Below are 11,585 nucleotides of genomic sequence, written 5' to 3' on the forward strand. Positions count from 1 at the left end.
CAGACATTGGAATGGGCTGCCCGGGGAGGTGTTGGAGTCATCGTCCCTGGAAGATGTTTAAAGAAACAATGGACGTGGCACTGAGTGCCAAGACCTGGTTGACAAGGTGGCGTTCGGTCATAGGTTGGACTCGATGATCTCAAAGGTCTTTTCCAACCTAACTGATTTCGTAGATATCGACATTTTCCAATTGCTCGCCATCCTCGGAGCCAGGCGAGTGGGTGCGTTTATTAATTAACGCCACAGCAGCGAGAGCTACAAAGAAGTATTCACTCAATCAGAAGAACGAGTGATGACAATAGCTTCACCCCCGCACGGCTCCGGGCCCGGGCGGGTCACGGCGGCGGGCGGAGCGGCAGGGCGGGCCCGGGGCCAAAGAGGCCCAGGGCGAAGGCGGCGATCGCCGAGGCGGCATCGCTGCGGGTGTCGCGGGAGCTGCGCTGGCTGGCGGGCCGAGTCGGGTGGCGTAAAGAGCCGCAGGAGCCGCGCTGCCCCGGCAGCGCCAGCCCCCGAGCGGCAGCGGCTGCGGGTCGAGACGACAGGCTGCGCTACCGCCCTCCTGCTCCTGCGCCACGGCTCGGCGGCCGAGCGGGGCCGGGCGGCGCCGATGCAGGCCGGGGCCGCTCGGAGGGGGGGGCGAGCAGTGGACTACGGGCTGGCCGGCCCTCTGCGGGGAGAGACGGGACAGGGACACTCACGGCGCCGAACCGCCCGTCCCCAGCCCGCGGGGGTCGCGGTGCTCCGCGGGTGGGAGCCGGTCGCGGTGTCTGCCCGCAGCACTGAGCAGTGGATCTGCCTTTGCACGTGCATCATAGAATCAGAGAATGGCTTGAGTTGAGAAAGACCCTAAAGATCAGTCCTGTTGTTCCAACTCCCTGCCGTGGGCAGCAACACCTTCCACCAGACCAGGTTGCTCAGAGCCCCATCTGACCCGGCCTTGAACGCAGCCAGGGATGTGGCATCCACAGTTTCTCTGGGTGAACCTGTGCCAGGTATGACACCACTGAAAGTTGTCACTGTTCAGTGTGCCAGTGTGATCTCCCACGGTTTCGCTGGGGAGATTTTGCCAGTGATAGTTGTAGTAGTGCCACTGAGCAGTTTTGCTGTGTCTGCAGAAAATCAAAAAGATGCGGTTTAGATGGGTCATAAGTGCTAAGGACATAACTTATTCCCCTGTAATTACCTTTTTAGCCCAATATTGTACTGGTCTGGTTTGTTTCAACGATTGCTGGGAAAAGTCTTAAAGGCATAGTAGGGGTATATTTTGTATTATCACTGCTTTCAGAAAGTCTCCAGTGCAAGTCCAGTTGATGCAGTGAATCAAAATAAAAGAGGAAAAGAAAAAAGAAGGTAAATCTGTGAACCAACATCAGAATGATTTAAATGGTTATTTTAGGGTACATAGTAATAGGAGAAGTGGTGTTTGATCAGGTTCAGAAATACTTTGTGTATTTTGAAATCCCAGCTTTTGGGGAAAAGGTTTGCTATAGCAGAGAGAAAAAAAATATTATTTAGGAGCTTCACCTTGTGTTAATAGGGTTAGTTACACATTCTTAGATCTCTACTTTTTATGTAAGAAAAGGATTGGGGTTATTTGGAAATAAAGGCCATAATTCTGTGGTGCCTAAAGAGAGTGAAGGTTCATGAGCAGTTAAAAAGCGTGATGGCTGAAAGGATGTTGGCAGCACTAGCTGTATTACAATAGAGCTTAATAACTAGAGTAACCTTCACGTGAACTATCTTGTTTGAATCTGATGCTTTGAATGGACTGGCAGAAATGAGGGCTCACTGGAGTGATCCAGATTTCTCTAGGACATCTGCCAAATGCAAATTCTGGTGCAGGAATATAGGCTGCTTTCTGAGGTCAAACTTGCAAAGCCATTTAGGCCCAGACTGATGAAAGTGCATGGCAAATTGGAAAGCTACTATAAAGTAGTCAGAAGGTTGGATGGGACTATCCTTTGTATAATTATGTAAAAATGGTTTACTGCATTTTGGTATAAATTCTAGTACAGTGAAATCTGGTCAAAGTTGGGACCTCTGGGGATGCACCAACGGTGTGAATCCTTTTATTCTATTTCTCTCACAAATATGTATGTGCATAATCTAATTTATTTGTTACAGCTACAGTGTGTGCCAAGCTTCACAGAAGACACACTGAAGCTTTATGAAGCACTGAAAAAAGAACATGATGCTTTGCTAGGTTACAGAGGAGCCAACCAGAGCAAATCTATCAAAATTACTCTGACAGATGGGAAAATGGCTGAAGGGGAATCTTGTGGGGAAAACCACACCATTTTCAGTTAACTGTAGGACTTCGGTAACCTGCAGATTCAAGGAGTTGTACTTTTGCAGTGATAAAACTTACTATCATTTGTCTCTTACCTTGTTGTGTAAAATATATGTCATGGTCAGTGGATGATGACTTAAATTGGTTCATTTGGAAAGCATTGAACTTTCAGCTTAATGCATAATAAACAGCTGGTTGAGGTTACTGTTCTGAGCGATGCTTGAGGTTCTGTGCTAGGATCATAATGCTTGCTTCCAATTAAAAGGTAAATCAGTCAGACTGCTAGGAATTAATAGAGACATTGGAAGTTTTGTGAGTTACCAGTTACCAGTTACAGTAGAACTTATTGTAAGAAGCAGTCTTTCCTCCAGATCCCCGGCACTGAAAACCATTAAATGAAACTTCTCAAGACCTTAAGGTTCTTTACCTTTAAAGTAGAAAAGTGTTTAAGACCACCACAGAAACAAAAATTTAAGGTATTCAGGTGCTACGAGATGTGACTGTGGTCTCATGGGGTTTAGAAACCTAAGGTCTTTTACAAGTCTGAACCTAAATATTCAGGTCTCTTGTTGTCCGTTCTGGTTTTTTAGTTAAGTGTTGGCTTCAAATGCTGTCATAGCCAAAGCGGATGGTGAACTGTGGGACCTGTATTGTCCACTGGAGGGAGATTGTGCTCTGAAGCTGCTGACCTTTGATAATGAAGAAGCAAAAGCTGTGAGTAAACACTCTCTGGTTTCTGCTTGATTAGATGAACTAATGACATAAAATTGATTGCAGCATTAGGTTTTAAAATCTTGACATAAAAAAACCCCACACAAAACTATTCAAGTAATGTATTTCCCATGATTCAGCAAAGAAGGTGAGATACTAAGTGCCTATTATCTGAGAGTAAATAAAATCTTAGGGTTCTTTTCATCTTTCTCTTTTACATAAACAGGTTATTTCTCAAATGAGATCATACAGAACACCTTGATTTATATGCTAACTTGAAATAGTTTGATGTCTTCTAAGATATGTTCTGTGGTTTGACAGTGCATTTGAAGATCAGACAGTGAAAGCAAAGTAAGGCTGTCTTGCTGTTTTCTAAAAATTGTCCAACATTAGATTTGAGTCATAAATAAAGTCTACACCTCCTTTTACTGGCACTGTTTATTAGAACCGTAAGCAGTCGTATCTTAGTCAATTAAACTATGAATATACTTAGCAACACACCCAAGATTTTTATTTTTTAATGAGATTCAGTCTGAAGCTTATGTTTATGTATTAGAATTAGACTTCAATTTTGTCAAAGAATTATTCATGTGATTAAGCTTGTTTGAGGCATTTCAGAAGCCTGTAAAGGCTTTATCTTGTAGCAGTGGCTCTGAATTAGTCCAAATTAACAGGAACTTAGAACATGAGACTGGTATTGATCTACTGGGTTGTTGGCTCCCCTCTGCTGACATTTCAGGTAATGTACTTTACAGACCTATTAATAAAGGTACTGAATGTGAACAGTGGAAACTTAATTGGCTACATTGTTTTAGATCTGATTAGTGTTGCATAGACTTTTGACTGACTAGAAACTAACTTGTAAATTAACAAGGTACAGTAAGTACTAAGTTGATGGAATAGCACACAGGTATAATCATCACCTTTCAGACTACAGTATGGTGGGCTTTTAGTGCTACATCTGCCATTGTATTAATCATTTAGAGTACTTCAAAGTGAGAACAGAAAATTGTTTTACTTCTCTTAAAATTTAAACAACATTGGTTCCAGTCTACTTCCCATCTGCAGATATACTTATGGTTTGATTTTTTTCCTTTTTAGTTACACAATGCCACTGACCCCATGGCTTTCTCACCTGACTTTATTTGCAGGTTTATTGACATTCAAGTGCTCACATTCTTGGAGAGGCCATGGAAGGATATTTTGGGGGCTGCTTATGCTATGGACCATCAACTGAGAATGGATTTTATTTTGACATATATATTGAAGGTAGGTACAATTTCAGTGTCTTAGAACTTTAATACTCTGTATTGAATCTCAGTACTAGAATTAGTTTGTTCTGTCATGTTTCTGCATGTTAAAAGTGAAATAGGGTCTCTAATATGATTGGAAGCTGACAGGTTAGTCTTCTATCTAGGCACATAAATTGAGTGTGTATGTACATTTAAATTCAGGAGCACTGTTCAGACACCTGCTCTGTAAGACTTGCAGCTGTTCGATGTTCTGCAGAAAAAATGTGGTGTTTGGGTAAAACTTCATGAACTTCTGGACAGACAAAGGAGATGGTTTCCTTGAAGAATCCTGGGAGTTTGGTTTCCAAGTGCCACAGTCACTTGTAGAGAAGGCACATATGCTTATAACTTGTATAGGTGTTTACTACTTTTCTAATCACTGTGCACACCTTTCCAATTCTGTTTTTTCTTTGTTTATCTTTCTGTAGTCAGGGAGAATACTGAATCTGCATCAGCCCATAAACAGACTCCTGCAACTGGGTTGAGCCTTTTTCCCCCCTATTTTTTTTCTTAAATCATACATATACTTCGACCTGTAGGTCTTGCAGACATTTAATCATGCCAAAGACTGTTCTAGGAATGATTGCAGTGGGTTTGTTTGAGGTGGCATTATTTGCGTTTCTGAGTTTGGTGTCTGAAAATACAACTGATTGGAAGAAGCTCAGAAAATACTGGGACAAATCACAACAACACATTTTACAGTTTCCAATTAGACCACTAGAAAGTGGTTATTTCAAAAAATGGAAATATCAATATATTTAATTTATATTTCTTTTACCTGTGTCTTTTTGTTTAGAGGTGTATCTAGTACTGAACTCCCACTACTAGAGAACTGCTGTAAAAATATCATAAAAGAGAAACAGGCTTTTGAAAGGCTGGAAGTCAACAAGGAGACCCTGTTAGACATGTTTAAGGTAAATCTTTTGAGTAGCTGTGGTTGTGGTACAATGATCTTTTAAAATGTAACTTTTATAAAATGCTGCATGTGACTGAGTCATCAGAACTGTACCTGTCTAGTAAAACAAAGAAAAAGAATACCATCCCTTTCCCCCTCTGTTTCCTCTCAAGTGTTCAGAATGTTTTCAGGCACTAATAAAAACAATTTTGTATTACACAAAAATACCTCAGGCTCAATAAGATGACAAATAAGTACACAAAAGGCACTCATTCATTCTGGCTCACTTGCAGAGACAGGTCAAAAAAGACTTTTGCTATAGCCCCCTGTTTTATACAGTAAATATTGCCAATCTCACAATGCCGTGTAATTGCCTTTTGCAATGCTTTGAGGTGTTCAGGTGGTAATCACCATCCTCAACACACCCTCAGGGGATTTAAGATGTTTTTGTCTCTTTCCTCTCTTGTTTTGCAACTCTTCTGAAGGATGTTGAACTGCTGAGTACAAACTTTTAACTTAGTTGTGTCTTTTACCGATGCACTTGCATTATTAATACATAATTTAAAAAGAGAATTTTGTTAGCCATTTTATTGATGTTTCTGACTTTTCATGTTTCCACACAGTATAACAACTTTTAACTGTCACATCCCTAATGAGAAGGTGAAGACACCAACTACCACAATATACAGGTAAAGAAATATGCTTCTAAGATATTGTATTTTTATAGTTAGTTTATTTAAATTGAGACAGGAATAAATTGGTTTTTCGTTTTAGTTTATTTTTTATTTTTATTCTAACTTCCAAATTCTTGTGTGATTGGGACTTAGGTTTGCAATTAATATTGCTACTTTTGTAAAACGAGGTATTTTCTTTCTCTGCTGGGACAGATTAGGTCTCAATTTGTGGACAAATGGCAAATTCAGTTCTTATTCATTCCCTCTCATTTCAGTAAACTGATTAAAATAAGTTACCACCCCAGACATTGGATTGGTGCATAGTGGGTAACACTAACTCTCAGCTTATTGGGGGGTGAGGAACCTGCTTATTTAGTTGCTCATTCCAATCAGTTGGTTGGAAAATAGCAAAACCATTTTTCTGTTTGATATGCATAGTTTGAAATTTCCTGGCCAGCTTTAACAAAGTTCACATATGGAACTATATGAGTTGGTGAGTGTGTTATGATGGTCTTGATAATAGATCAGCTGTGCTGAGCATTTACTGAGAGAATATTTCACTTCAGGTAGAAGGCACAGTTACATTTATGGAGCACTGAATGTGCTGCACATTGCATATTCATATTTACTACCGTGGTGGAATGTGTCAAGCACGAACTTGTGCACCATGAGTGACTGTACTGAGAAAATGTTGGAGTATTTGGAAATGAACACTTTTTTTCTTTTGGCATATAGATGTGGTCCACCGATTAATCTCTGCAGAGTGAGACACATTGGAAAATTAAGGCCCTTAAAATAGTTAGGGTAAACTGAAATTAACTGTGCATTGAAATTGAAGTAAACAATGGTACAGTTGATTTATTTGTGTATTTATTTCTCCTGAGCTGATTATGCTAGGGTTCTTTGTATTGTTTTCTTTGTTTACTCTGAAAATAGTCCTTCATTTCTTTCTGAACTCCCATTTTACAAGTAGAACTGCAGACTTTAATCATTCATCTGCGTCCAAGGTTTACTGATTCTTGACTATCACAATAGTACATCAGTGAAAGTTAACAGCATCTTTTTTTGTCAGAGTATTAGTGTACTAACATGCATGTTTAGACTGATGAAGAGCACAGTAAGAACACTGTAGCTAGTAGTGACTAGATTAGCTATGGAACCAATTGTCCCATGCCCAGTAGAGAAGTGCGGTGCCTAAGCCCATGTGGCAGTGCTGTTCCAGGACCTCTGACCAGCACTGCACCTCATAGTACGAGTGTTCTGGTTTGAGACTGTACTTGCTGTCACATCTGCATGTGTGCGTGTGGGGCTGCACGCTCTGTTCTGCAGCAAATGAACATCCAAGTGTTTATTGAGTCAGAATATACTACTTTGACCTTGTCAGATGGTATCTTTCAGGTACAGGAGGTAAAATGGCAGATCTGCAAGTGCTGCTGTTAAAAGATGGTATTGCTGACAGGAAAGGCAGAGACAGGGTTTGCAGAGGCCTTTGTTTTTGTGGTATGGTTTAAGTTACTCACAGATGCCAATTTTGGTAACCATATTAGACCAATACCTCATTGGAATGTTCATCATAGTTGCTTTTGCTGGCTTCCTAACTGAAGTGTGTGGAACTCTGAATTCCAGGGATTATGTGTTAGATTGTCAAAACAACTAAGAATTAACTGTGAGAGTTAGGTTTGTTGTGTCTTTCGTGTTTCTCTACTGCAGTATGTTTTGAATGTGCTTTGAACTGCTTTTCTAGCTGCTATAATATGAAGTAATAAAACATGCCATGATGTGAGTTGAAACAAGCTACCTAAGTAGAATAAAAATATTACTTGACCAGTCACTTTTGTTTGTCTTCTGTATTAGTATGCTGACTAAAAGGCACTGCAAGTATCTTTGTTATAAACAAATGCTCAAAGACTGCATATAAATCTCTTCCCAAGGAAAGAAATAATACTGTTTGAATGTGTTAATGCTTATCTCTCCTTTCCGTGATATTATGTAATATTATCTTAAAGTTTGGGGTTTGTGTATCAGAGTTCCTCTGATATGGAAACTCTGCAGAAAATATATAGAATATCCTTTCCTTATAACAAAATGATGAAGGAATGTGAAAAAATCCAGGAAGAAGCCAGGAACTGGGATCATAGGAAAACTGGAAAGGTACACTATTCCATTGTTTACTTATTTTATGCTTCTATAATAGAATTCATTCTCTTTCCTTGTTTTTTAGTTTTGGTTTGCTTGTTTTTTCCATTTTTGGCAGTTTGAATGAGAGCCAGTTCTGTATGCTTCTTGGTGTTGCTTATGTTTTGAAATTTTAGTTCTGCAAACTCAATGCTGGGCTCCCGCAAGTGAACAGCAGCCCTTTCCCCCCAGGAAAGAAAGCCTGGAGCCTCGAGCTCTCAGGTGCAGATGATGGGCCTCCCAGGGCACTCTGTGGGCAGCAAGACCTTTCTGTCCTGGCCCCTTCTGTCTGGGAGAAATCTTTGTCCGTATTCAATTTGGGGAGGCGGCCTGGCAATTTTGGAGCTGGGCTCCTGCCTGCAGACAACAGCCCTTTCCCCTATGAAAGAAAGCCTGGAGCCTCAGGCTGTCAGGTGCAGATGATGGGCCTTCCAGGGCACTCCACAGTGTGACAGACTGAAATGGCTTAAACACTCTCAAAATCATAGAAAGATTTCTTGTCAAACTGTAAGGAAGCAACTGCCTGTCTGCGACCACTGAAGTGCCCCCCTCCTAAATGACCTTCCTGACTGGAATTTGGACTGTGACAGGGACTTCAGGTAAGACTATTGTCTAATCATCTCAGGTCTGAGGAGAAGTAAACAAGGCTCATTGGGTGGTGGAAGAGAAGGGTTTTGGGGGTGTGATGGCAAAATCTTTGTACACCCAGCAGGAGTAATCCCCTCCCCACTCCAGGAAGACCACATATACACGGGACATTCACGTAAGAGGCAGTCGAGCAGGGGTTATAAACCATTAAAGACCCCCAAAGAGCCCCCACGTCTCATTCCTGCGGTCTTCCTCCACTACAGAACTGCACGTGATGCAACAAATCCAGAGCCTGTCGCAAGAGACTGCAAAGCTTCCTCTCTCCCAGGGCAGGTGCCTAGGCATCTCCTGGACATGTATTAATCCACTGCACTCCATGTTTTGCTAGGCCCTCCCCACTAAGACCAGAAGAACAGGACTCCATGAGATGCCACCAGGTTCCATGGAGTGGTGATAAATTTTCTATTTTAATCTCTCTCTGTCACTCTCTTTCTTCCCCCCACTCCTTTTTCCTATTTCTTTCTGTCTCTTTCTCTGCCTTTACTGTTAAATAAAATCCATACTGATGATTTTGGCATATGCTGCCACTTGCACCTTAATTCAGGCACAGGCATTTCTAATAATTTTTAATAGCCAGATCATAACACAAGGGCAGCAAGACCTTTCTGTCCTGGCCCCTTTTCGTCTGTATTCAATTTTGGGAGGCAGACTGGCAATTTTGGAGCTGGGTACCTGCCAGCAAACAACAGCCCTTTCCCCCAGGAAAGAAAGCATGGAGCCTGAGGCTCTCAGGTGCAGATCATGGGTCTCCAAGGGCACTCTGTGGGAAGCAAGACCTTTCTGTCCTGGCAGATTTTGTCCCAGACAAATTTTGTCCCAGACAAATTTTCTCACGGACAAATCCAGTTACTTGCAGAAAAAAGGTGTTTCAGGAAGTGCTCTGAAATGGAGGGGAACCTCCCAATTCAAACCCTTAAAATGATCAAAAATTAGGAGTTTTCTTCAATTTAAACCTTAAAATGAGGAGAAGGGGGGGGGTGTTACCTCAAATTAAAGCAATAAAATGGTAAATAAGTGGGTTCTCCCCTCAATTTAAACCCCTAAAATATTGGAGTAAGAGGGCTTTCCCTCATTTTAATTACCTCAAATGATTGAAAAAGGGGGATTTCCCCTCAGTTTCAAGTCTTCTGTATAAGGGACAACAGGGATTCACCCTCAATTTAAACCTTACAGTGGTGAAAAGGGGGGGTTTGCCCTCAATTTCAAACCCATAAAATGGCATTGTAAAGGTTTTACCCTTCCATTGCAACCAGAAAATAATGGAAAATGGGGATTCCCTGTCAATTGATACCCATAAAATCATGAAAAAGGTTGAGTTTCCTTCAATTGATACTCTTAAAATTGTGGGGACCCACTGTGGGGTCACCGAGGTGGGTCTTTCACAGCCTAAAATGGACATTGCATCACAGGCCAAGGCATTCCCAGCAGGACTGGACACTCCTGGCCAAGGTGACCAGTCCAAGGAATTTGGACCGGTGACAGTCTGGGGGGCGTTTTAAGTTGGCTACTTGCGGATTTTGTTGTCCAGAAACTCCAATTCTTTTTGGCACCTCTTGCTGAAATGTTTCCCTGCTGGGGAAGAGGTCAATTAGTCTTTTTAATGGCCCAATTGCCAGAGGTAGGGGAAAAACTCTCAGCATTCCCCACAGCCCTGTCACTCCCACATCCACCTGTGGCCAGGGGGCGATGGGCAGGAGCCTGCCCTGGATGGGCTTGAGGGATGGTGCTAAGCCCACTATTGCCAAAGTGAAGGATTCTGGCATTGTCCCTTGGCCAAGATCTATCAGCAAAAGGCAGAAAAAAGGGCAAAGGCTTGAGGAAACTCTGCTGCCATCTAATGAATACTTCTCTCCAGCTTCCTGGCCTTGCAGCTGGTAAGGCCTGACAATCCGTCACAGGGAGAACTCAGTACATGGCCAGAGAGGCAATGCCAATATCTTAAAGAAAGTTGAAAAAAGGAAAAGCTGATGTCTTTTGTTTCAAAGATATTTCAAGTTCTTACCAACAAACAAACATTTGCTGTTGATTTTTTGTTGAGTGAATAGTGAGTGGTGGGCACAGGTCAGGTCACTAATGCTGATGGGAAGGAGGCTCTCTGGGGCAAGACCAGCTGATCTCCCAAATTCAGTTCCTACCCAAGGACTGATTTGCACAGGAGAAAACCTCTTTCTTGAAGAGATTTAGTTCCCTCTAATGATAACATTTGCCTAGCCTGTTCCATGTGGAAGTAAAAGTCCCCTTTTTAATAGCTAAAATCACAGGGAAAATTCCTGGCTGGTTCCAGCAGTGAGCTTCCTGCCATGCTTCCCTCCCATACTTAGGGATTTGTCAGGAGCAGCAGTTGTGGGGGACTTTTACTTAAAAATAAAACCGAAACAAACAAAGAGAAAAAGAAAATTAAAAATAATTTAAAAAAAGAAAAATAAATTAAAAAAATAAAAGAAAATAAAAAATAATTTAAAGAAAAGAAAGAAAATTTTAAAAAATTAAACCCAAGAAAACTAAAAAGGAAATAAAATTAAAATTGAAATAAAAGAGGAAAAACCTTTTTTGGGGACCCCCTTTACTCTCTCCCCATGCCCTCCAAACCCTAAATTGGAGGTCACTCCTAAAATGGGAGTGGGTGGGGGAACCCAAAAATTGGAGGGGGGAACCCCAAAAATGGGGGGAATACCCCTAAGACCTGAAAAATTGGAGGAGAAGCCCTAAAAATAGGTGGGGACCACAAAAGTGGATGAGGACCCCCAGAAAAAGGAGGCGGGAGCCCCAGAAGTGGGAGAGGGGACAACAAAACATGAGTGGGTGTCATAGGTTTGAAAAGAGATTTTGGAATTTTTTCCCAATGCTCGCCCTCCCCCCCCTCCCCCCCGCGATCTGTTTCTTCCGGGATGGGGGGGACG

General features: G+C 41.9%; 1 long non-coding RNA gene across 1 annotated transcript; it reads left to right on the forward strand.

The window, feature by feature from the left end:
• The first annotated feature begins 705 nt into the window (after positions 1-705).
• LOC108641167 lies at positions 706-9,119 on the forward strand. The gene is made up of 3 exons (XR_001921801.2): positions 706-992; positions 5,090-5,207; positions 5,812-9,119. It is a non-coding gene; the product is annotated as an uncharacterized LOC108641167 (long non-coding RNA).
• The last annotated feature ends 2,466 nt before the right edge of the window (positions 9,120-11,585 follow it).

Source organism: Manacus vitellinus, unplaced genomic scaffold (genome assembly GCF_001715985.3).
Source record: "Manacus vitellinus isolate BGI_N305 unplaced genomic scaffold, ASM171598v3 scaffold_53_pilon, whole genome shotgun sequence".
NCBI classification, from domain to species: Eukaryota; Metazoa; Chordata; class Aves; order Passeriformes; family Pipridae; genus Manacus; species Manacus vitellinus.